This window comes from Cnephaeus nilssonii (assembly GCF_951640355.1).
Source record: "Cnephaeus nilssonii genome assembly, chromosome: 18".
In the NCBI taxonomy this organism is placed as follows: domain Eukaryota; kingdom Metazoa; phylum Chordata; class Mammalia; order Chiroptera; family Vespertilionidae; genus Cnephaeus; species Cnephaeus nilssonii.
This window is the reverse complement of record NC_137089.1, coordinates 5,800,244-5,828,197: the sequence shown is the minus strand read 5'-3', so window position 1 is coordinate 5,828,197 and position 27,954 is coordinate 5,800,244. Positions and strand designations below refer to the sequence as shown.

The following is a 27,954-nucleotide window of genomic DNA, read 5'->3' as shown; positions in this document are numbered from 1 at the left end:
AAGTCAATGGAAACATATCCTCAGGTGAGGATAAAAAAAAAAGAAAGAAATGTCATATCCTATGAAAGACACATCTTGAAAATGCCTAAAGAAAGTTGTCATTTTTTCATGGTGAAGGGACTGGAGTCCGTGTTGATGAAAACACCTTGGTGGCTGTGGTGACTGGCAGTGGCTGCAGCAGTGGGATGATGGGGCTTCCCCTGATCAGCCCGGTCGCCTCCCACAAAGGACATCAGTAGGACATCCCCTGAGGGCTTCCAGTATGTGAGAGGGGGCAGTTTGGGCTGAGGGACCCCCCACCCCCAGTGCACGAATTTCGTGCACTGGGCCCCTAGTATTAAATAAGAACAAACAGAAGGATATAGGGATTATTTGTTTCCCAAGGCCCCCCAGCTAGTATAAACAAAACCAGGATTTGATCCCCCATCTGTCTGATTTCAGTACTGTTGTTCTTGTATGGGACTGGCCATCAATGGTGAAAGTACTTAGCCAATCAGAACTTCTATGCATTATCGGCCTCTCCTCCCAATTAGAATGTGAGTGTATTAAACCCACAAATGTGTCTTACCATGTGTTTTGTTTTAATGTCTATTTATGCATGTGTCTCCTCCTATAGTCTTAAGTACTTTGAGGAGAGTGTGGGTATTTCAAACATTTACCACAATACCTGGAAGAATGTACCTACTCGATAAATGTGTGTTGAAGAATGAATGAACTGAGTTAATAATACTTTAAGACAGAAATAAAGCAAACATTTAGTATTATATATTTAGTATTTAGGTGTAGGTTATATAGTTCTTAAGTTTTAACCCTTATTTGAGGCTTGACTTCTAAGAATATTCTATTAGGGTTAAGTTGGAGAACCCCAGAACCACACTCTTATAGAGGAGGCTCATCACAGACTCAAAAATGATTAGAGTCTAGTGAAATCACTTCTAAAATAGAGGTAGGTTCAAGATGTTTTAAAAGAACAAAGGAAAGGAGGGATTAACTGTCTCTAGGGGTGGGGTGGGGTGAAGGGAGTGGCGAGGGCAGGTGTCACCAAGGCAACAGCTGATCTGGACCTTGAAGGAGAAGCCGAGAAGTTGAGCATGTCAAATCGTGGGGAATACCTTGGGATGACCATCAACATATGAGAATTCACCGCTAAAGAGCAACAAGGTTGAGGACAAGGGGACAGCTGTTGACGTTGAGACCATACTATGAAAGATGCCATTTCACATTGTTCAGTCTGTATCTCTTATACGTAGAGGATGGGAAACTATTTAAGTTATTAATTAGGGGGCTTAAATATTCAGATAGGAAGTTTAGAAAGTTCCTTCTTGCAGCATAAACTAGAGAGCAGACATGCAGGAGGGGGGAGAGAAGTAAAGACTAGATGTGAATCTGCTTGTCTGCAAGGTTTCAAAGATGCCTTCTCATTCTCCGGGAGTCAGCAGAAACATCACTCCCTGTGGGAACCCTTTCCTGGGGACTGAATTAGAGATGGTCATCCATACTTGGTTCTTGACCCACATTCTATTTTCTGCAACTGTCCTTAGCAGGCAGGATCCCACTGCAGATGTCTATGCATATTGCCCCCAGTCTCTCAGTTCCTCCTGAGAGCAGAGTCTAATACAGTGCTTGGCTTAATTGTCACTTCCTCTGCGAGGCCTCCTCTGACCACCCTTTCAGTTTTATTCTCCATTACTGCACTTTTTGGGTTTCCTCCAAAGCACTTACCGCAATTCATAATTTTACATTTGTGTGTTTCCATTTGTATCATCTGTTTTCTCCCCTGTCCTATAAGATTTGCATGGGAGAAACATTCCCCAACATACACACAGTTTTAAAACTTACCAGGCACTCAAATATGTGTTGAATGAATAAATTAATGAAAAAAGTGAGTCATAAACTATCACTACTTAGTAAATGTTAATTTAAAAAGTGAATTTGTTTATGAATAAATAAATGAATGGCCAATTCCAACAAATAAATGTTGATAGACTGGTATTGATATCTTATTTCATTCATGTTCTGGTACATTAATACTCTAGCAGTTAATCCCATAATCAATGCTAGGTAATAATTCCAAACTAGGAGTACATATGTTGGATCTGTTGGCAGAAATCTCCAAGTGATTTGTTATTCCAGATGTGTTAGAATTAGACAATATGGTCTTTGAACGCTGAAGGTGACGATGCAGTCATCTCTCTAAGTTATTCAGGGTCCATTGGAGGAAAGGCATGCATGCAAACTGCCCCAAACTGGAGCAGTGAGGCGAAGGGGACACTGTCATCAGGGAAGCCAACTCCTGAGCTGATTCCCAAGAGATGACTGGGGTGGGAGTACCAGACAGGCAGAGGTAAAAGTGCAGACACGTAGGAGGAACAGAAAAAATAGCCTGACAGCTTCACACGTCCATTCAAAAGGAAACTCCAGCATCTTGGCTTCTTCTTCCCCTTTGCTGTTTCCCCTTTCTCACCAATTTGTAGCTTCTCCTTCCTGTTCGGAAGGGGTTTTTGCTTCCTCTTGTCCTCACTGTCTCTCGGTATCTCTGTATCCTGGTAAAGGGCACAGTGCAAAGGCAGGTAGCCCTTAGCTACACACTGACTCTAGGTTTCCTCATTTCTAGAGACAAGTAAGAGCTTCCTCATTGGAGTTGAGATTAGGGAGGGAAGTAGGAATGGTCCAGAACCACAGGCCTCCCATGCCTTTGACCCAGGGATGTTCCTGAAGACTGTTGGAACCACGAGAAACATGAGCACAGAAAAGCCGTTGGCTTTTTCTAGCTAACCCCTCAAACCAAACAAACCCCACTGTGTACACAGTCTGGTAACAAGTCTCATTTCCATTTTCAGAAGGCAGCATTACCCTCAGGCTTTAAAACGTGACTCTGGCCCTTGTTCCCCAAAGAAGCCAAAGAGAAGAAAGAAATCAAGCCATACTTGGCCACTCACAGCATGGGCTTCCTCAGGACGCTGAGCGCTACTTTCTCCCCCATGCAGACAACCTTCAGGGTCACGCTGGTGCTGTGGGTACGAGCTGACACAGTGAGGACAGAAACTGTCCAATGTTACAACACACCAAGGCTCTGCACTGGTCGCCCTCTCACAAAAGATAATGTAATTCATTAAATTACTGGCTTGACCGGTGCTTCCATCTTTTCTTAATTTTTATACCAGCAATATAAAGTAGATATTCCATATGGAATATCCAGTATTCCATATGGAAACAGACTCAGAAGAATCAAGACAGTTTCCCAATGTCACATAGCTTGTTAGTGACCCAGGTCTATCTGTCACAATGCTCTTCTCTATACGACAGAGTTTCTGAGCTGCTCTACTTGTGATCCTTGGACCCTGATCCACTCCCTAGGGCCCAGTGGTCAGCAAACTCATTAGTCAGCAGAGCCAAATATCAATAGTACGACGATTGCAATTTCTTTTGAGAGCCAAATTTTTTAAACTTAAACTTCTTCTAACGCCACTTCTTCAAAATAGACTCGCCCAGGCCGTGATATTTTGTGGAAGAGCCACACTCAAGGGACCAAAGAGCCGCATGTGGCTCGCGAGCCGCAGTTTGCCGACCATGGCCCTAGGCTATCTGAATAGACAGTCAGTCGAACACTTGGTGCATTATGTTTATATACCAGATAGCTGGGCAGGACCTTATGAGTCAAAAAGTAGTAACTCATCAGTGTGCATAAACCAGTAAATCTAATAAGCAGGGGCTATGAAGAGTCCCATGCAGCACAGCACAGAGGAGCAGCAGCTGACCCACCTACACAGGTCAGGGAAAGGCTCCCAGCAGGAGAGTATAACTAGAGGATTGCCCCACACGTGAATGAAATAAGGTCCTAGAATGCCATTATAATACTAGTTACACAGTCAGTACTGAAATACCTGAGTCAGTCTTTCTCAAGTCCAGAAACCACAGACTAACAAGGACCAAAGGAACACTAGGAGAGAAACACCTAATCCCAGTTTTCACGTTATAGAAGATAGAATTAAGATGCAGAGACAAGCTTAGCCAAGGTCTCAAAAAGTCTAATAGCCCAGCTGGGATCACAATGCAGATGTCTCCATCACTGTGAGATAAAGCACATGAATAGAGAACAAAATTAAATGAAGCTGAAGTCTTCATTAAGTTATTCAGCAACACTTTAGCTGAATACACTAAGCTAGATGTGATGCCATCATCTTTCCTTAAATATTTAACACTTCAAAGGACCACAAAAATGTGTATATATGAATATGTAAATACTATGTTCCTTGACTGGTGAATGTTCACATGTTAGGGCCACTATATTTGAAATGAGATTTAGCATGGACAAGTGCAAATGGGTACCTACTCCCTGACAAAGACCCCAAAGTCTTTGCAGCATTCAACTAAGCATCATAACCTGGGATTTAAACTGGTAAGAGAAGGGAGGGACTAGCTCTGTCTTGGGCAGGGGTGAGGAACCTTCTTTCTGCCAAGGGCTATTTGGATATTCATAACATCATTCGCTTAACATAATTCACTTAATATACATTTCTGTTGCTATGTAAACAGCTCCTACGTTTAGTGAATTTCTAGTCCCGCCTACAGTTGCCTTGCCAAGGCCAGACCGAATGATTTCTTGGGCCTTACTAGTATATGGCCCTCGGCCGGACATTCCTTACCCCAGGTCTAGGGTGAGGTAGGGTGAGAGAAGCTAGCTCTGCTATCCATCAACTAGGGGAGCCTAAGTAATACATTTTTCCGTTCAGGGCTCAGTGTCCTCTCTGTTCAGGTGAGTACACTATAGCAGAGTGCTTAAGAACATGGCTGTAGATAGGGCTGCAGCTTCAGCAAAAACAAAACCAAACAAGCCCAGCAACCCACACGGTACACCAGTGCAATCTGAATTTCAGGTGAACAATGATTTCTTAGTTTCTGCATGTCCCCTGCAATATTGGAATACAGGTACACTAACTTTTTTTCATTTGTCTGCCTGTAATTCAAAGCTGAGAGTCCTGTGTTTTATGTGACAGCGTAGTTCTGGAGTTGGACCTCAGTTTCAACCACGGTTCTGAGACTAAGTTGCTGTGTGCCATTGGGCAGATTCTAAAACTCAGTGCTTTCCCAAAAATAGATATAGATGATATAGAGCTAGATATAGATGCAGATATAGATACTGATCATATATACAGGATATCCCCAAAAGATGTGTATACAGTGTTAACAGCTGACAGCTCAATTTTGAAAATGAAATGTATTTTATAAGCATTGCTTTTATAATTATTCAAAGTGTGTGTACACATTTTTTGGGACACCCTATATATGGAATATTAAAAGCCTCTACTTCAAAAACTGTTGTCAGTATAAAATGAGAAAATATTTACAACATGCTTAGGACAGTGCCAGAATTTCGACATGCCCTCAAAAATTATTCCTGTTGTTGTTGCAATAATTGGGTAAAAGTAGATGATTCTGGGAGGGTTTAAACGTTGTCTTTCTCCTGATACTCTCTCTGAGCAACATTACTTTGAATATTAAAGGCATAACCTCTATAAATAACATCTGAGTGTGACAAATATTGCGCAAAAGTAGTTTCCTATGTGATTGGAAAATTGGCCCTTTCATTTAATTTAATAACATCTTCAAATAAAAAAGGTGAAAACCGTAAGAAATAGCACTCTCCAATGAAAAGGTCTCACAATGACATGTAAGGTGAGTTTAAAGCAATTCAAGAAAAGATGAGCCAAATGGCACATTGGCCTCTTTCCCACAGCCGTTTACTGCCGAAGGGAAAGCTAGCCCAGTGTTTCTGAATGGAGTAATTAGGTCAGCCTCACTCCCAAAGGATTAATTCAATTCCCAACAGATTATGGCAGCTACCTTTCATTTCCACCAACAGACTCCATCAGCACACTGATTTCAATTAGAGAAGTGAAGCTCTATTGACTTATGCTAGACACAAGGAGACACAGCAGACAGATAACAAACTGGATTATAGCATTAATCTTATAGTCATGGCATCAGAAAGATTTTTAAATGCATTACCTCTCTCCCCTAGGAATAACTGAGATTTTTTTACCCTCCTATTGCAAGAAGTTTAATCTTAATACATAAATTGCGAGTGGAGTCAGGACTTTCTCACTTCCTGAAAGGTACTAACTTTCTGGCTGGACTTGGACTAGAGCTGTGTCTACGAGAGAGCACCCCTCAAATGTGGGTCCTCATCAAGTCTCTAGATGAAAAGGAAACCTCAAGGAAGTTGCCTCAATGTTCATCTAGAAAACACCAATGAGATAGGTTGACAGCTGGATTCTGTAGACAAGGTGCAAACAGCCTTAAATTAACAGCCCATGACATTGACAAATGGAGTGAAAAAGGGAATATTTAGAAGAGAATGTCTGCTCTCAGTCATTCTCTGGGTACTTCTGCTTTTAATCCACGCATGCCTCTTTTTCATTCCTGCTGTGTTAAGAATGTGGTGTGATTCATCCTTCCCAACATGCTCTGCTTGGGTTGAACGACGGGACAAAACCCACCTTTCTCTAAATGATACAGAAATCCCTCGGACCTTGTCCCTAGACTTTTCCTAAGGTACCTTGGCCCAGGCCTTAGGTAGCAGGTTGAATCTCAATGTCTGCCCAGGCCTAGGATACCACCATCCGATTCCAATCTCCTAGTTACCAGGAGAAGTAGGAAAAGAACGTCTAAGGTCATGGAAAACTTAAACATACATTGAGTTTTGAAAGGATCTAACCCTATCAATAGACACAATCAACAGTGAAAAGGAAACCAAACCTATGGAATAGAAGTAAGTATTTGCCAATTATGTATCTTATAAGGCATTACTTTCCAGAATATATGAAGAACTCCTACAACTCAGTAACAACAAAAAGTAACCTGCTTAAAAATGGGCAAAATCTTGAACAAACATTTACCCAAAGAAGATATGTAAAGGCCCCTGTTGAGAGTGCGCAGATGAACATAAAGTTTATAAACAAATATATGGTGTTATATTTGTGTTATTCAAATTCTAGGGGGATGTCTAGAAGTAAAAAGTCTTGTTAGGGGGCCAATAATGAAAAATGTTGAGAAATACTGATGTAAGCTATCATCCATGTTTCAGTTTTCAATTCCAAAATACCTGCAAGAGATCTCTGCCCACCACAGACACAACTCGGCTATGACCAAGGTCAGAATCCTCTTCTACCATCACCATTCACTGAGCACCAAGTCTGTCAAAAATTATGTGCCAGACCCTGGATTGTGCTGAGGGTAATACTGGCATTAAACAAGTAGAAAGTGGCCCAGTCAATTCTCTGCTAAATCAAACCTTTAAAGGTTCCCCCTTATGCAATACACAGTTGTCAAGCCCAAGCACCATATATGTTATGGTGGACAAGTCCATAAATTACCTACCTCAATCTCGACAGACTAATTTCTCTCCAATCATATTCTATTTTCCATCAGCATGTAAATTCAGTATGAACTTTGTTTTCTCCTTACTAGAGGCCCAGTGCACGAATTCGTGCACAGGTGGGGTCCCTCGGCCTGATCTGCGGGAATCGGGCCAAAACCAGCTCTTCAACATCCCCGGAGGGATCCCGGATTGTGAGAGGGCAGTTCTCAGGTGATGCACCCCAGAATTGAGCTCCCTCCTCTCTGGTTCCGGGTGCATCACCCAAGAACAGCAGCTGCCAAGTCACTGCAGCTCGGCAGCTCCTGCATTGAGCATCTGCTCCCTAGTGGTCAGTGCATATCATAGTTACCGGCCGGTCGGCAGGTCGCTTAGCCTTTATTATATATAGACTAGAGGCCCAGTGCACGGATTCATGCACCGGTGGGGTCCCTCAGCGTGGCCTGCAGGGATTAGGCCGCAGCAGGCAGCTGGGAAGGAGCCTGGGCCAGGCGCTGCACCACTCCCACTCATCCCGGTCCCGCTGCACATGCCCTGCTGCTCGGTAGGCTCTCCAGCTATGAGCCTGATGTCTGGCGCCTGTTGGTCAGCTGAGCAGTGCTCCCACTGTGGGAGCGCACTGACCACCAAGGGGCAGCTCCTGCGTTGAGCATCTGCCCCCCTGGTAGTCAGTGCACATCATAGCTATCGGTCCACCAGTTGACGACCGGTCGCTTAGGCTTTTATATATATATAGATACCGGTCCCTACCTTCCCAGCGAATGCCATTGAGAACTTTACAAGCTAATTCATTGCTACCTCATAGATAAGGCAAGTTAGTCACTCCTTTCTCTGTGGTCCCAAGCCCCTGTGGAAATGTATGCATTGGGTATTATACGTGTTTTCTAATCACTCTGTTAATCACATGTTGACCTGTCCCATAAACTGGGCCTCTTCTAAGGCAGAGAATGCGTGTTACATTGCCTATTTCAAGCATCAAGTATAACATATATTTTGCTGGATAGACAAATTAACAAATGACAAAGTACAAGAGGAAGGGGTTATTATTTTTTAATTTAGAGGACATGAGATTTTATCGAAGAGGGAACATTTGGGTTTGAGCGTAAGACTGTCTCTACTTCCAAAATATACTTTTAAAAATGATTTTTAAAATCCCCTCTGGGTTAGCAAACTAATACTTAAGGAAAAAATATTCAGAAATTATAGACATACTCAGGGAAGCAGGGAAGAAAATCACCTCGTCTCTCTGCCTAGAAGCAACCATCATTAATATTTTAGACATCTACTTTTTCAGCCTTGTACTAAGCATTTTTCTCTACATAATTGAGATAATATAATTTTATAACCTACCTTTCTTCCTTAATGCTCTATCGTAAGTATTTTCATTATCATAACAAGTATTAAAAATATAATTGTTAATGATTGTACTTTGTTCCTTCACATGGGCATATATCACAATTTACATAATCATTTTCATAGTCCTGGATTTTTAGGTGGTTTCCAGTGTCTTGCTCTCATAAATAATGCACATATTTGTTCATAAATATTTATCACCATTTCTGATTATTTCCTTGGGATGCATTCCTAGAAATATAAATAATGGGTCAAATGGTATTTTTTATGTGAAATAATACCCAAATATTTTATAGAAAGTTGTTAGCAATTTATATGCCCACCAGCAATACAGGAGGTTTATGTTTGATAGCATTTTGGCGAGCACTAGATAATACCAGCATTATTATTAATTATCTTTATCTTATTTTTTTTCTTCTTCACTAAAACAAATCTGTCATTAGGTCCAGCTGTTTCTCATCATAAAATGCTATTGCACTCCTTCCCTTCCTCTCTATTTTCAAGTTGCTGTCCTAAACCAGATTCTTGGTTATTTTACACAAATTGGCCAAAATCTCACACTCAGTTTCACCTACCTACCCCCCTCATATTCATGCTGGTACTAACCTCAGACTTCATTTCAGCCTCTTCTAAACCCCTTTGCCTACAGTCAATATCACACAAGCTAGTTCAATTGTTCTTTGATGGATCCAAATGAATTGCATTCGTTTTCTCTCGGGGCAAGAACCATTCACATAACAATTCATTCAACAAATATTTGATGATCATCTATTATGTGTCAAGCACTATGCTAAACACCAGAACTACTAAGAGAACAACACATAGTCCCCAAAGATGGGAAGTTTCTAGTGGAGAAGAGGAATAAGTAAATAGACAATAAGAATGCAGACTGATCAATACTTCAGTAGGAATAATCACAGCAGAAGGTTTTTGGGCAAAGACTGAGTTTTCCTGAGAAAGAAGAAATTTTGCCTCCACACTGAAACATAGAAATTCTCCCTGAGTTTCTAGCCTTTGAACTCAAGACTACGATATCAACTCTTCCCTGAATCTCCAGCCTCCCAGCTTGTTCTATGACACAATCACATGAGGCAATTCTTTAAAATCAATCTCCAATCCCTCTCCCTCTCTCTCTACTTATCTCTCTCTCCCTCCCCGCCCCCCCACCCGCACCGTGTGTGTGTGTGTGTGTGTGTGTGTGTGTGTGTGTGTGTGTCTACAATATAAAGAACAATTTGGTAATACTAAAAAAATAAATATTGCTAATTCAGAAATTCCACATTTAGGGATATAATCTAGAGAAATTCTCATACATCTACCAAAGAAGATACATAAAAAAATGTTCACCATAGTATTGTTTGTACTAGCTAAAAAAAAAAAAAAAAAAAAAAAAAAAATTAAGAAAAGCAACTTAAAATATCTTCAATAGAGGAAGATATATCCCTTTTTTTAAAATGATCTACAATAGCTAGTACCATGGGAACCTTACATCTACATGTATCAACTGAAATGTAAAGGTAAAAAAAATACAGTTGGTACTTTGTAAAATGGTGTAAAGTTTGATATTATATTGTATATTTTAATAATAAACTACCATATGCTGTTTATAAAAGCATGTATGTATAATAACACTTTTAAAGCATAAATTGGAAGAATTCACAATAACTACTTGGCTTCTTGCCTCTGATGAAGAATGGAGGGAAAAGGAAATGGAGATACTAAATGAAATTTCAACCAGAGAAGACAAGCACCATATGATTTCACTCATATGTGGAATTTAATGAACTAACTGAACTACCAAGCAAAACAGAGACAGAGTCATAGATAGAGAGCAGGCAGACAGCTCTGGTGAGGGGTGGGAGTACTGTGGGGTGGAGGGATTGAACAAAAACAAAAAAAAAATAAGAGAGAGAACTCAAGGGCATGGACAAGTGTAGTAATTGGGGGGGGAGGGTAGAGGTGGAAGAGGGCATAGAGGGGATAATGGTGATAGAAAAAATAAAATAAAAAGAAATTTCAACTATATTTATATGTTGTTTTATCGAAGTCTGAAGCATGTATAAAGGTTAAGATTTGTTAATAACTAGGTGAGACATGCAAGGATGTTTGTTATATTACACTATAATTTTCTGTATGTTTGAATTTTTTTATAATTAAAAATTTTATAATGTTATATTTGAATTTACAAATCAGTAATTTCAGTTATTGTAATAACTATGTATGGTGCCAGGTTGTTACCTGAATAATCGGGAGGAATCACTTTGTAAGTTATATGATTGTCTAACCACTATGTTGTAAACCTGAAACTAATATAAAATAATATTGCATGTTAACTGTAATTGAAAAATATAACTAAAAAAATAAATTCCGTAATCTAAATTAGAGATGAAGGTAGCTTGAGCACAGTACAGGGTTAAGGTAAGTAGACGGGCATCATATAGCCAGCAAATCAGTAGTCCTTTAACACAGAAAGTAAGAGAGGAGGGGGGAAGGCAGGAGAAGGGTGTGTCCTGGATTTCTGGCTCAGGAGACTATGTAGGGGGAGGAACTATTAGTGAGAGAGGATTGGTGGAGGGGGACTGGGTTTGGAGTAAGAGGATCTTCTGTTGTACTGATCATAATGGGAGGCACATTACAGACACTCAGTAAATGTTTCCTTGACTCATCTGAAAGGAAATACTTGGACAGCTGACACAAAGACATTCTATTTCAGAGACAACATTCTCCTTCTTTCTAGGTATTTGGGATATACTGGGTTTTGTGTACTCATCACAGGCCAAGTCAACCAGGTAGGTGAGGATAAGGGAAACATTCGCACATAATCTAATTACAGATATTATTAGACAAAAGATTCCAAGTGAATGTTACTCTGAACTTTAACAACACCCTGGAGAAAACAGCTATTACATTTCAAGTGGCAGAATATGGCTCCCCTTTAAAAAAAAAAAATCAATAGATTCTCTAAAGAAAAGCATTAAATGACTTCTTTTTAGAATTTCATCAGTAGCTTTCCTGCTATACAGACAGTGTTTAAAATCATAAACAAAGAAGATGTGGTTGAAAAGAAAGTCAACAATAATACAGATCAACTGCCTTCCTCATACTTGCAATGTCCGAGACATTTTCTATGTATTGTTAAAGCTCCTTCAGACATAACCCAATTCCCACAGGGCCTTACTGATCAAATTGGCCTTTTCTCGGCCTCTTCTTGTTTCTTCCTGACCGTGGCTAAGTGCCAAGCAGAAATAATTAATACAATATTGATCAAAATAGGTGTAATTATCTGCACATCCTTTTTTTAGGAGTCACTAGGCTACTTGGGAACAAAGGTAAAGCTGGATTACGGGATGAGCCAGCCAGGCAGTTTCTTGGGATCTCTAATGTATAGGAATTGTAAAACAAAGCAGATCAAATAGAAATTACCTTAGAGGAAGATGCCATGCCTGAGTAAAAGTATATAGAATACTCCTCACCAGCCTCAGTCCCTCTGTTGAACACTTTTACTGCAGGCCTGGGTAAACTGCAGTGTGCACTCTGGCCTCACCGTTAACCCAGTGGCCAGCCAAGTGAGCGCTATTTGGTGGCAGCAAAATCATCTAGAATCCCCGAACCAAATAATGCACAACCTATTTAAGACTGTGTCTTTTTCTATTTTTAAGATATGCTTTTAATCAACTTCAGAGAGAGGAAGGGAGAGGGAGAGAGAGAGAGAGGAACATCAATGATAACAGAGAACCATGGATCGGCTGCCTCCTACACACCCCCTATTGAGGATCAAGCCTGTAAGCCGGGCATGTGCCCTGACCAGGAATCAAACCATAACCTCCTGGTTCATGGGTCAACAACCACTGAACACCAGCCGGGCTGCATCTTTGTTAAGAGTATCTAAACGCATGCCACTCGTATTTTCTCTCCCCAGCACTAACCCAATGCTATTCTACACTAGACTCCTCAGAGTGAGGGCCACTGACCAGAAGCATCAGCCCCAGCTGGGAGCTTATTAGAAATGCAGAATCCCAGGCCCCACTTCAGTCCTATTGGCTCAGAACTTGCATTTAAACAACATCATTGTTGATTCTTACACATTTCAGTTTTTATGAATTATTCATCCACACTTCTAAATGCTGATGGCACTGTGTTGAAATTGAAGATCTTCCTTTCATGCCCGGATGTACATTCTCTTCAAGATAGGTGCCTTCCAGGTTCAGCACTATGATTGCTGCTACCTAGCAGTGCTGGGCTCAGAGTAAGTTTTCAGTAAATATTTAGGAATCCCACCGGATTGTGAGCTCCTCAAGGTTAAAAGGCACATATTGGTATTTGTGCACCTTTAAAACCCAGAAGGTTCTGCCATATAATAAATGCTCAATTTGTGTTGAACTCCTGAATTTGTGCCTGACTCATATTGGAAAAAGAAATGGACTGAAAACATAGCTAATGTGCTGAATGTCACTTTGGTCCAGCCTTCACCAATTCCCCTGATTCTACATGATGTTGCTTATTAATAAGAACAATAAACACTTGGATAGTCTTTTCCATTTTTAGAGTAGCTTTGTCTTCATAATCACATAATTCTTTGATTGACACTAAGAAAAATAGTGTTCTTGATAAAGCATGCAGGTCAACTAAGTCCTTAATGGTTAAAGACCCAGATTCAAACAGAGTATGTGATTTTCTCAACGCCACAAAGCTGGTAGGTGACAGGGTCAGGATGTGTTCTCCCAACTCCTGGCCCAGTCTCTTTCTCACTATACTACACTGATTATCATCATCAGATGGCCCCTGACATTCTAGGAAAGTTACTGGCACTTGCTTTCAGTTTATATTTTTACTAGAGGCCTGGTGCATGAAAATTCATGCACTGGAGGGGGGGGTCCCTCAGCCTGGCCTTCCCCCTCTCACAGCTCACGGTCCGGGAGTCCTCAGGGGCGGGAGGCAACCCGGGGATCAGGGGAAGGTGACACCCCATCACACCTCTGCTGCTGCCACTGCCGGCAGCACAAGCCTCGGCCAGCCCTGCTTACCTGAACCTCAGGTAGCCCTGGGCGGCTGGGCAGCTGCCATCCAAGGCTTGCCTGCGCCTCGGGCCGGCCCTGGGCAGCTGGGGGGCAGAGGGGACTCCAGGGACTCCAGAGGCAGGCACACGGGGCAGCTGCCTGCCATGTGCCTGCCACCCAGGCAGGGCTTAGGGGACTGGGCACCACCATCTTGTGGCTGTGGGCACCGCCATCTTTGAGGATGGGGCAGTCAATTAGCATATTCTCTCCTTATTGGCTGTGGGCACCACCATCTTTGAGGGTGGGACAGTCAATTAGCATATTCCCTCCTTATTGGCTGTGGGCACCACCATCTTTGAGGGTGGGACAGTCAATTAGCATATTCCCTCCTTATTGGCTGTGGGCACCACCATCTTTGCGATGGCGTGAGGGTCAATTAGCACATTCCCTCTTTATTATATAGGATTATAATTATAACTATTTCATTCAGCCATGCACACTGTTTATTTTCTCAAAGAAATTTGCCTGCCTGGTTTTACAGTAAGTGCCTTCTTCATCTACACATTCACTTATTCACTCATTCATTTATCCAACAACTTTTTATTGATCTCTTTGAATAGTGTCAGCCCAAGAGTGGCCATTCGATATTTGTTTAATTGAACTGATTAGCTCCCTTTGATCAATAGTGATGATTTGGGTCCCTGATATGCACTGCTAATATAGTCACATTGCCTGATGAAAATTATAAAGTCATCAAATATTAGAGCTGGCAGATGCCTTTAGAGATTATCTCCTCCAACCCGAACTTCTGCCAGATGAAGAGTCTTAGTGACATGTCAGAGTTCACATTACAAAATATTTTGTGTCGTTTTTCCTGTAGGGACCGAGTTATCTGTATGATGTGCTTGCATTGATCACATGCCAGGTTGTTGCCAGATCTCCACTTAACTTGGGCATAGAACGAAATTATTACAAATACTCCAAAGTGCCATATAATAGTTAAGATGTCTTCTAAAGCTTGCAGTTGATAATGTGCTCATACGGAATGACTTGAATGGACTGCCACATGTAAATATTCATGGCACAAACTCACCAACCGTTGAAGGAGAACATACGTGAATAATCACTTGGCCCCTAAAGAAAGGCTAACTGAAGCTGTTTTCTTTTTACAAGGCAACCAAACATGCGAGACAGTAACTTATGTTTATTATCACTTTTGTGATCTAATTTTTGGAGTGTTTTCTTCTAAAGTAGCTAAACACTATTACTAGATGCCATATTTAATATGGTACATTCTAAGCTTTTCGAGAAAGTGACAACAAAGGCATAAGTAGTTTACTCACTAATTTCTGTTAACTAGTCTTAATTTCCTTCTTTTCCACAGTATATCCATAGACTCCTTCTGTTGTTTGATTCAGTATTGAAACATAAAAATTATTTTCAATTTAGCTCTGTGATTTCACTTGACATGTTCATCTCACTCTCCCTTCTACAGGCTGTCTCATCTTCACCAACAGTTAGTAAGCAAGGAGAAGCAGCAAAAGGGAGAAAGGGAGAAATTCAGTGTCCACCCTTGGGTGCTTTCCCTAAGAACAAAAACTTCCCCCACCTTCTCCACCTTAACTGCGAAATTCTCATGATTCTTGTGTATCCTATAGATGTATGGATCCAAACTCTTCCCTCTCTGCTAAAGACATGTCTGCCCTATGACCCTGCAATCCCATTCCTTGACCCAGATAAATGAGTACATTTGTCTACCAAACGACAAGGGTAAGACTTTCATAGAAATGAAATGTCCACCAATAGTAGAATGCATACATTGCAGAATATTCATAAAATGGAATACTATACAACCACAAAGGGGAACATCCACTACAAGCAAGGTCACAGTCAAACCTCGCAGACACAGCAATGAATGAGTGAAAGAAGCAGCAGAGTACATACTGTATAATTCAATTACATGAAATTCAAGAATGGGAAAAAGTAAACTGTGATGATAAAAGTCAGCATATTGGTTACTTGATTTTGAGAGGTGGGAAGGACAGTGTGGGTATGAACTTAAGAAGGGGCACGCATGATCCCATATATATGTAAAAATGCATTAATTTGTAGACTTAAGATCTGTGTATGGGTCTACACACCAACAAACATTTTGTTTGAATGATAATTGACTCTTTCCACCCAGCAACTGGCTATTGCTGGAATTATGTACACAGTCATGGTAACCCATCTACTGCTCTTTCTCTAGCAGCTACCCACTTTGGGTTATCCACTTTTTTTTTCATTAAGGGAGTTCCTCTTAGGAAAGCGTGCATCCTGACCACAACAAAATATTTTGAAATAGAAATTTGAACACAACTTAACAAAAACATTTTAACAAAGAGTCATTTTCATTACACATGCAAATCTGTGGCAGATGTGTTCAGAGGAATGTGCAAGTCCACTCACCACTAGACGAAAAGTAAAACTGAATAAGCATTTCTGAAATATTGTAATGATTTTCCCCCTGGCTCCCAATCAAGACTGGCAACAGAAATACAGCAACACCATGAGAAAAGTCTGTCTAGGTCCATATGACAAATCTCAGACAGTGTGGGGTAACTGGGTAATGTGACTCAGCTCAGAAGTCTAGGAATACCCCTTACAGGGAAATGCTAAAGCCCATTTTGGGGGTGAGCTATTCTACCCTTACTTATGCACAGGCATTATCTCATTGATCACCTATCAGATCAGTAGCATTATGAAGTGAGGCTTACAAATGTTAGCCAAATTTTCTCCCAAAGTCAAAGAGCTTTTTGGTTAGGGACCGCCAAAGGAGCCCCCATTTTGTAACTCCCACTTCCTATGACATGCCTGTGTCATCCTACTGGTTGGCCTTCTTAGTGTTGCTTCTAGACTGAAGTAGAGGCTTAGAAATTAGATTAGTCATGGTAGGCTTTTTTCCAATAAAGGGCATAGTACATATCTTCATTTTTAGTCTACCTTAATGAGAATTCAATGAATTTACCCTGTCACAAATCAAATAAAACTAAAATGAATGCTTTACAAGTTATACAACTGTTTTTATCATTTCCCCTGCTGTCCTGATGTGTCCCTTTCTCTGAGAATTTTGGAGGTGGGGGATGGGCATAATCCCTGACTTTCACCCACCTCTTAGGTACCTGCTGAAGGTACACACTGGTAACTATGGTGTTTACCTCTGATTTCCACAACAACTGTGCCTAATTGTTAACTAGATCTGTGCTCTCGACATTAGAACCTAATAGAATCACATTCTGGAAACTAGCTACCATCTCCCAACATAACATCCCCTCCTCCCCACTCATCAACCATCCTGGCCACTTTTTCACATAGAATCTTCCGATGTCATCTTCTCGAATCACAGCTTGGGGGACACATGCGGTGTACTGAAAGCCTTCTATGGAAGCAAGGCCTGAAAGAATTAAAAACTTACCAGGTTTTTCTTGGCTCTCCACCAGCTTTTCTCAAGGAAACTGTGGTGCCCTAGTACCCAGACAGACCTGGGGCAGTCTAGGCAAGTCTAATCAGCCACCATTGTCTCACAGCCTGTTTGCAATCAAGGCTGCTTCTTCAGGGAAGCAGAGTGAAGCATCAAAAGTTCTTGACATTGCAACAGGCTGCACATGATGGTCACTCAAAGGGCACCTTTCCAAATAAGAATTCTGGAACTCTTTAGAAGTTTGATTACAGTAAACAAAGCCATAGTTTGTAAAAGTTGAGGATAATTTGGATGCATTTTGATATTAACAATTTTTTTAAAAAATTAAATGACCACCCTAACCGGTTTGGCTCAGTGGATAGAGCGTCCGCCTTCAGACTCAAGGGTCCCGGGTTTGATTCCGGTCAAGGGCATGTACCTTGGTTGCAGGCACATACTCAGTGGGGAGTGAGCAGGAGGCAGGTGATCGATGTTTCTCTCTCATCGATGTTTCTAACTCTCTATCCCTCTCCCTTCCTCTCTGTAAAAATATCAATAAAATATATTTTAAAAAAATAAAAATTAAATGACCTAAGTAGAAACTGAGGGTTCCAGTTATTAAAATGGGAAGGGAGGAGCCATATCATAGAAACCGCAGCCATCTTAAAAACACAGAGGAAATGCTTCTGACCTCTTCGCCTCTCACTTAATGCCTCCGCCCAGGGAAGATGTGTCTGATTGATGGGATAGGGACAAGTAGCTCAGCCTCTGTTCTCGGGGACAAGGTGACTGGAGCATGGATTCTCCACCTTATGCCAGGTGGACAAAGTCAGTTCAGGTTTTGGTCTTGGTCCTAAGCCATATATGCCAATGTACATTTGCCCATAATAAAGCTTATAAAGAAGATTATTTGTGTATGTCGATGGGATGTATATTTCAGACATCCAATAAATTAAAATAATGCTAAAGAATACTACAAAGTGCCCTAGCTGGTTTGGCTCAGTGGATAAACGCCCTGAAGGGTCCCAGTCAAGGGCACCTTCCCGGGTTGCGGCTAAATCCCCAGTTGGGGGCGTGCAGGAAGTAGCCAATCAATGATTCTCTCTCATCATTGATGTTTCTATCCCTCTCTCTTTCTCTCCCTTCCTCTCTGAAATCAGGAAAAAAATACATATTTTAAAAAAAAAAGAATACTACAAAGTAAAACACTTCTACAATTCGGCTTAAGAGCTAAAACACCATTCATACAATTGCAATTCTTTGATTTTCCCTTCTTGTTCCCATTCTTCTCCCAAACACTTCCTATCGCAGAGGGGACCACCACTAAACTTTATCATTCCCCTGAGTGCTTTCATAGCTATATTATATATGTATTCCTCATATTCCTCAATAGTATTAAATTTTGTTTTGCTTATTTATATACCTTACATATGAATAGTATATTCACATAGTTCCTTTTTATTTGCATAAAATTATTTTGCTGCATATTATGTTGTCAGGGTTTACGCATGTTGATAGATGTATTGCTAGTATATTCATCTTAAATGATTATAACATTCCCATGGATTAATATATTACATATATATGGTGATGGATATTTAGGTGGTTTCTATATTTCACTATTATAGCCTCCTTCTATGAATATTCTGTGACATGTTTCCATGTGTACTCATGTGCGAGTTTCTCTAAAGTACGCATCTCAGAGGAGAATCTGTGCATGCCAAGATAAGTACATTACTGTTGTTATGTATTTCTACAGCTGATATTTAGATCTCTGATTCTTACCTTTTTCTTCGCTGTTGCAGATCCCATAAGAGAGAGGAGATGATTAATGCTTCCTTCTTCCTCTACCTAAGGTAATCTTTCTTCCTCCTCTTTCTGTCACATAAATGCTTAATCATTTTCTAAGACTCAGCTAAGCTCCTCTCTCCTGAGAAAGCATCCCTGAACCCCACAGGTAGAGGGTTCACTCCATCTTTTGTGCTCTCATGGACAGCACTTCTATGTGGGACTTGTCAGTTACCAAACCCTGAAGAACCTACCTTGTATTTGCACAAACTTCACAAAGACTACGCTCTCTAGAAGAGAAATAAAAAAGCAGACCCCCCAAAAAAATACTATAGAGGCATTATGTCCTTTAACTGATTCCTACTCACCCAAAACTCCAATAATTAGAAAGGCTACACAACACTAGCATCCTTGGCATTACCCTTGATCCATCTTATTGATACCCTTTTTATCCCAAACACTAGGGTTCTTTATAGAACTTTGAATGTAAAACCAAATTGATTAACTCTTAACACCTACAAAAACACAGGTAACATGGTCCCTACCTTCATTCCCCTTGACATTTACTTGACCAGAGAAGGTATACACATGTATTATAATAAGAAAAATCCATATGTAGAATTACAAAATTGTGGGGCTTTAAAAGCTAAAATGACTTGGAGGTGATAACAAATCTCTCTTTGATAAATAAGAAATTGTCTTCGAGATGATGCTTCACCTGAGTTAACATAGCCAATTAGTAAAGTCAGAGCTCTTGCTAACTCATTTTCTTTAATTCAGAAATATTTATAGAACACTCAACCATACCATATCTCTATGTATATGCTAATTAGGACAAACCCAAAGAATTCAATTTAATTAAAACCATTTTTTTGTAGATGTACTCCACTGAATATTATCCTATCAGCTATATCGTGGACTTTACAAAAGACATTTCACTAGAGTTTTTAAGAAAGTTACAGTTCATTTGGAGGCAGTTAAACAGGAAAATGATGGCACCTGAGTGTGTAACGGGATGTAAACTTGGAAGTTTCAACTGAGGCAGGGAGGGAAAGGAAAGGGCTAATCATACCTCATTCTCCCAAACACAGTATGGCCTACTTGGACTGCCCCAACCTATGGCCCCAAAGATCATTTCTTTCTGCTATAGTATGGCGTCAGAAAATAATGCATACAGATGGTAGGATGAAATGTGAAAAATGGTAGCACAAAGTATTATAGGTGTAATCTGAATAGTAGGTCTCATATTGGTGTCAAATCCAAAAGAAAACCTATATCTAACCCCCCTCCCCCCAATGTCTTGGAAAGGACTTAAATGTTGAGTAAAGTCACTTTAAAAGGCACCAAAGAGAAACCACATTAATAACACAGAGAGAAATGTCTCATTTTCAATATTTTTTTATTAATTTTTTAGAGAGAAACATCAATGTGTGAGACAATCATCGATCGGTTGCCTCCTGTATGACACCCTGACTAGGGACTGAACCCATAACCTGGGCATGTGCCCTGACCAGGAATCAAACTGACAATCTTTTTGTGCATGGGATGATGCTCAACCAACTGAGCCACTCCAGCCAGGGCCACACAAATTTCTTAAAATCTCCATTTCTCTTTGAAATCTCTTACATAATCAGCCATCCTCAATATCTCATCTCTTCTCTCAAAAACATCAAAAACTCTCTTAACGCAGGGACTTTATTGACTTTTCTCTCTAAATTCCCAGGCAACCCTATCAGATCTATGTGGGGGTTTTTTCAAGAAGTTACTTATTGGGGTGTTTTTTTTTTCCAATAAGTTATTTATTCCTAATAATAATAAAGCAAACATTTCTCCCTTCTTGCATTCTGTCTACCCTGACACTTATCACCATAGCCCACAGACTGAAAAGGGTAAGAGGGTGGGAGAGGGGGAAAGGCTATGAATATTATATGTTACTATGTTTTATCACTCACATGAGTCCATAGAATAGGAATCTCTATTTATACATAAGTAACAGAACAACTTCAAACAAGAATAGCAATTATTTTGGACCTCGAAGGAGAGGATGAGTTTTGGGTGTTTATATCAGCACATCAACATTATGTGTATCCTCTTATTCCAAATGCTAAGAAGTTGAAAGTCAAATCTAAGTATTTTCAATCACAAAACATTTTCCCATATCTTTCAAAGGTATTTCCTGGGGAGAGCAGCCATCCCTAAGTGTAAGCTCTAGGAAATCTAGAATCAGTTGCTCTCTCTAATTGAGCACTTTCTTTCCTTAGGTTTTAGAAGAAGCATGAAAATGATTTACTGATTTAGGAACTGGGTGGAGTAGACCACAAAAGGGCAAATCTAAAACATCTGGAATAAACTAGTTGAGAGAGTGAGAAAGACAGAGGAAGACGAGAGAGAGAGAGAGAGAGAGAGAGAGAGAGAGAGAGAGAGAGAGGAGGGGAGGGAGGGAGGGAGAGGGAGAGAACGAGGGAACTTTCAAATGAAACAAAGTACAGATGATTTGGCTAAATTTAAGCCAAGCCAAACACTCACATTAAACATTGCACTTGGATCTGGTTCAATAGCAGGAGCCGGCAAGAGGGAGCGTCAGCCAACATTGCATCAGACACACATTGTGGATAGAGGAAATGAGTTTAGTCCAGCCAGCTGTGACTTCAAAGGGGCTGCTCTCTCAGAGAACAGTGGGAAAGGGTTCCCTCTTCAGTGAAGATTGCAAAGTTCAGCCAAAGACAGTCCAAAGGGAATGGACTTCGGGAGGAGGGAAATTACAGCCAACGCACCAGAAAGAGTATTTTCCTTCCATGAAGTGGCTGTGATGATCAGAAAAGGAAGAAAGATGATGACAAAGAGAGGAGACACGATTCTGATGCTTATTCAAGGACTGCAGTCCCAGGTGCATATGAAGTGGGGTGTTTGTGTGTAGATAACGTTGCTTTTCAGCTCAGACACCTCCTTGCATGAATCACATTTCCAAATCTGTGGAAGGAGACACAGGATTCCTCCCCTCACTCCCATAGATAATGTCTTTACCCCTTTGTACTTCTAGGAAAATATGCATTTCTTTCAAAGTATTTACTCAATACAAACTTACTGAGGAACCAGGAGTGGGTTAGACCCTCAGAATACAAAGACAAACCAGACAGCCCTTGTCCCAAGAGTTCACAGTCTGATGGAGGGCCAGACACATAAACAGAGGATTATGATATCGAGTGATAAGTCTTCTATTAGATCAGTGATGCCCTAAGTGTGATCACCTGCCCAGTATCAGCATCACCTGGGAACTTGTTAGAAATGCAACTTTGTGGGCCCCAACACTAACCTACTGAATCAGAAAGCTGAGGTTGGTTTAACAAGCTCACCAACATGATTCAGACGCATGCTAAAGTTGTAGAAATACCTTGATACAAAGCAAAACGAACTTTGAGCAAAGACACATCACACCTGAGCCAACCAAGACATCCTCTGCCACCTATAAATCACTTCTCAGTCCATTCCACTAGATTCTAAGTAGGGTCCTCTGGTGATTCACAAGAATTACACACAAGATGTGTGTCTTGTCTCTCTCAGTAAATTGTAAGAATTGCAAGGGCAGGGGCTGATACCTCTTCCATATTTTCTCTGATTTCTCCTCCTTTCAGACATTAATCCAATACTTAGAAAATACAGGCATTGACATTTACTTTAAGTAGTTAATTCAGAACTTAGACTGGTATAAGGGTTATACATTCAGGAGGCGAACTTGGCCAATACATACTTAAAAATTTTCCTAACTCTTGTAGGTTGGATGCGAATATAAATGTTATCTCTCCCAAACACCCATTGGATGCTAGAATCCTCTCTCTGGTGTTTTTGCCAGGAGTTTGTTCTTCTTAAGCTTGAGCACCTCCATAGACCCCACTATCTCAGGAAGCAGTTTGCTTCCTTTCAGACAGCGCTGCTGAAAGAGCGAGCTTCTTTGGGGCTGAAATCTACCACCATTTAAATTCCATTTATTAGTTATAGTCCTATCCCTTGGGAACCCATAGCAAGGATACTTACATATTAATGTGACATTTTTCAAGTATTTGAAGTTAGTAATTATGCAGCATAAAACATGGGTTAAACTCACGGACTCTGCAACCAAACTGTCTGCATTCAAATTCTTGTTCTGTCACTTATGAGCTCTCTGGCCTTGGGAGAGTTATTTACTGTATGCAGCTTTGTTTCTTTATAGCCATAAAAATATATGATGGCATGACACAAAGGGCTTTTGTAAAGAGTGCATGAATTAATATATGTAAATATGCCTGGAACACGGTAAGTGCTCTAAAAGTTTTAGCTATTATTAATCATCACCATTATCCTAAGAAGCTTGTCAGATTATCTGACAGAGGCCATCTTTCTCATTCTATAGTCATTCCCAACGTGAGCCTAGTCACTCCTATGGGTTCAACTGCCGTCTCTATGTTTGTGTAAAATCCATTCATTCTTCTCCTGAGCACACAGCTAAATGTCAGAGGCCAGTTGGGCTATATGAAATGTTCTGGCCGTTATACTTTCGGTAGAAATGATGAATACCATGTCTAGTCCTGGCCCCTAAAATCATCCTGCGAAATCTCCAAACTCTCTCAGTTCATCAGCTAGTTGGATGCACAGGAATCAATGAAGGACTCCAAGAAGCCCCAGCGAGTGGTGAAGCCATGAGTTGGAAGAAGCTTAGATCGCAGAGTCAACCCTTAGAGGGGAGCTGCCTCCGAGAGCCACCAGAAGGGAACATCCACATTGGCCTTTGTGTGGCCAAGAAATAAACACTGGTTGTGTTAAAGCATTGAGATTCCACAGCCTACCATGACTAATACAATGACTCCCTGATTTCTCTCTCTTGCTCAGACTTAGCTTCTGAGCTTCTGAACTATGCATTTCGCTTTCTACTCAGCCTTCCGACAGCGACCCTCCAATTAGGTAGTAAGTAAACTCAAGGCTTCTGGGATCAGAACTTCTGTGTTGAAATACCTGTCCTGCTAGGTGACCAGCTATAGAACCCTGAGTGGGTTATATAAACTATTCCTAACTGTATATACTTCAGAGTTGTTAGAAAATTAAATGAGTAGATGTATATAAAACACTAATAACAGTCTCTGGTGCACAGTAAATGCTCAATGAATGCCAAACAACATAGTTATTGTGACTATCCCACCCCAAATTTGCTCTTTCCCCTGGGTTTTCTATATGGGTAACTGCTAGTTTCCTTACCATCCAACGCTATTAAAAACAGAAACTTGCAACTGAATCTTGAATCACGATTTTTTTCTCATCCTATGTGGAACACATCACTATAAATGATTGATTATACTTCCTAAACACTTCTCGAATTTGTCCACTTTTCTCTACCTTTTATTGTATCCTCTTCATTCTAGTTAAAGCCACCGACATAAGTGCATCCTTACTCGCCTTTTCAAATCCATTCCTGTGCCCTTCAATTGCATTCATCACACGGAAATGCTAATGTCCTCTAAAAATTCAAATCTGACCTGGTCACTCCAAAATCTAAAATGTATTAAAACCTGTCATGGATTTTGGGTAAGATGGAGGCATCCTCTGTAAATGGCGCAATCTAGAAAACTTATGTTTGTTCTAGGGACGGAACACTGTGGAGTGGACTCAGCACAGGCACTGAGTCTCAGTGCTGAAGTGTAGTCTAGCTCCATACCTGCTAAGTCTGTTTTTTTGGTGAAACACATGAATTTTTTCTCATCTGTAACATTTTTTTCTCATCTGGAGATGCTGGACCCCAAGTCATCAGATTGTTTATGCCCACCCTCGCTATTTCTATGGCTCAGAGTTCAAAATTTGTCCTGGGGTTAACATCCCACTAACTGATAAAAGTTACATTGGCACCTATGTCTTGTGACTCTCGGTCTACAGATCCTTCCATTAATTCTTTCAGATCTACCTTTTCCTGTAAAAAATAATAAAAAAATAAGTGGGTTGCCAAGAAAGGAACAAATGAAGCTAAAGCTAAGTGCTACTTAGTGTTCGTACGTGTTTTGAGTTATCTTAATTGACACGTGTCAAATTGAAACTAACAGAAGACGTTGTCTGTCTGAGGTTTTGTGGTCACATTTTCCAGAAGCGTGGGGAAAAAAACACACCAAAAAACAAAACAAAGTAAGTGGCCCTAATTCAACAATCCTAGCACTTTCTCCTGCCTTCAGTCAAAGCGGAATAAAAAACTGGCATTGGCAACAGCTTTGCATTAGTCCCCGAAGCGCGTGGGTTTCCTTGAGCTTCTTTGGATTTGTGACCAATGGTTCTGTCGCCTTCCCTGGTTCTAATAAAACTCAGTGATGGGTTTTGGATTACATTCATTCCAAGAGGGCTCCCCGTCAGTCCGCGAGTGGACTTTGTTGTCCACAGCCGCTTGCAATGAATGTGAGGGCAAAGGTCTCTGGTTACACCCACCACTGAAATCAGACTCATCTAGACCACATGAGGAACATATTAGAGGGTGGGATCCAGCATTTGTCCCCACAGGACAAAGGAATAGCCTTGCAACTATTCTCTGTCTTTATTTCTGATGATCCCATAACCCATTGCCTCTTACCCTGGAGACAGCCAGGATTTCTCAGCAACACTGACCTGCACCTTTGAAAAGAAAATAGCATGCAGCAAAGGAGGCAAATCAAGTCTTGGGAATGTTTTCTCCAAAAGAGAGGTTGAACAAGTTTAAATACAAAGGCTTATAAACCCCTCCCAGTATATTTCCCTCCTTAATAGTTCCAGCCAAGCGCCTTATTATTATTCACCCCATGTTTGAATAATGGAACGCTTAGATCACTGTATTCATCAAGGGAAGGAAACACTGTGTATTCTAAAAAGCACTTTGAAGAGAGCTCTCTCCCTCTGCGATGCCATACTTCACTGAGTTGCCCTAATTGCTAAATGCATGGCTCTGGCTTGAAATTCAAGAATTTGAAGAATTGTATAACATGCCCTGCACCAGCGAAATCAGACCACATCTCATTCCAAGGCCTTCATTATCCAAGCAAACCACTCCAGTCCGAGATTACTAAAAACCGTATCAAGATTTTACACACACACACACACACACACACACACACACACCAGATTACAGGAGCCCCCTATCCGTGAGGGATATGTTTAAAGACCGCCCACCCCACCCCCCATTCCATGCCTGAAACCACAGAGATGGCCAAACCCTGTATATGCTGCATTTTTCCTATATATACATACCCGTGATAAAGTTTAATTTCTAAATTAGACACAGGGAGATTATTGACAATAATAACATAGAACAATTATAACAATATACTATAAAAAGTATCCTGAATGCTGTCTCCCTCTCAAAATACTGTACTCACCCTTCTTCTTCTTGTGATGATGTGAGAGGATAAGAAGCCAAACCCAATACTGAGTCCGTGTCACACTGTCCCTCACTTCAGGGGACCCTTTGCTGAAGTCTTCGTTCAGGCTCAATGTCTGCCCTCCGTCAGGACACGGTTTCAGTTCATGTCATCTACCCACAAATCTAATGATCTAATGCCTTTTCTTTCTTTTCTTCTTTTTTTTTTTTTTTTTTTTGGTTAATCCTTATCGAGGATACATTTCCATTGATTTTCTTTTTTAGAGAGAGTGAGAGAGTGGAAAGGAGAGGGAGGGACAGAAACATCGATTGGTTGTCTCCTACCCTCACCCGAACAGAGCCAGGGAACCTGCAACCCAGGTACATGCCCTTGACCGGATTCAAACCCGGGACCCTGAGTCCGAGGCCAGGGCTCTATCCACTGAGCCAAACCGGCTGGGGTTCTAATGCCTTTTCCATCTTAACTAGCACTTATCATTCATCTGGCCGAACTTCTGCAGTTTGAGGTGTGACAGCAAAACAGCACAAATTTCTCTTTCCTTCTTCACAGTTTGGTGGATCTGAGCAACCTCGGCATCTAGCTTTTCCTTTCCTTAGTCAGTCCAGAACTTTCCCCTTTTCACTTACAGGAAGCACTTGGCGGCGTCTTTGTGGCGCCTCCGCATCTCAGGCATCACTGTTCTTACACTTGGAGGTCATTTCGAAGTACAATCAAAGTGTCTTGAACACCAGCACTAAGATACCCGACAGGGTACGGATCTGACAAACAGCATGGCTACAAGCGGAGGGAAGACGCCGCCAGAAAAGGGAACAGTCACTTCCGGGGCGGGATGCTGCGGGACTCGCGAGACTCCCAAGACTCGCGAGACTTCATCACGCTGCTCAGAATGGTGCACAATTTAAAACTTATGAATTGTTTATTTCTAGAATTTTTCCACTTAACCAGTTAACTGGCACAATATTTTGAATTTAATTAAAAAAGGTCGGCCGCTTGCATCTATAGACGCTTATGGTGTGCAAATGGTTAATGTTTTCAAACTGTGGTTGGCCATGAATAACCTAAACCAGTGGTCGGCAAACTCATTAGTCATCAGAGCCAAATATCAACAGTACAACGATTGAAATTTCTTTGGAGAGCCAAATTTTTTTTAAACTTAAACTTCTTCTAGGCCACTTCTTCAAAATAGACTCACCCAGGCCGTGGTATTTTTGTGGAAGAGCCACACTCAAGGGGCCAAAGAGCCGCATGTGGCTCGCGAGCTGCAGTTTGCCGACCACGGACCTAAACAATAGAAAGTGAAACCATGGATACGGGCAGACAGCTCTATTGCAAATAGTGTCAAGAATAGATATAGATAGATAGCTGGGTAAATAGATGGATAGATGGTAGATAAGGAGAGGGAAGGCCTGAGTCTGGTCCCCAGGCACTGCTACCAAACAAAAGATTGTGAATAGAGTGTGTTTGGAAATGTTCTGAGCCTCAGTTTCCTTACCTGCTAAATGGGTTAATGAGTTTGTCTTGCTCACCGGTCAAGGGTATTTTATAGCCGTAATGAAATAATGCTGGTCCTAGGCGCAGTGAAACAGGTATGTTCGATGACTTTGGGGAAAACAGTATTTTCTTAACTCACATACACTATCT

General features: G+C 41.0%; 1 long non-coding RNA gene across 1 annotated transcript in view; it reads right to left on the bottom strand.

Annotated features, from left to right (window-relative positions):
• LOC307114360 overlaps positions 1–26,811 on the bottom strand; it is a 421,289-nt gene extending 394,478 nt beyond the window's left edge. Inside the window, exon 1 of the long non-coding RNA XR_013815002.1 lies at positions 26,311–26,811. This is a non-coding gene — a long non-coding RNA (uncharacterized lncRNA). The remainder of the gene's footprint in view (positions 1–26,310) is intronic.
• Between the last annotated feature and the right edge of the window lie 1,143 nt (positions 26,812–27,954).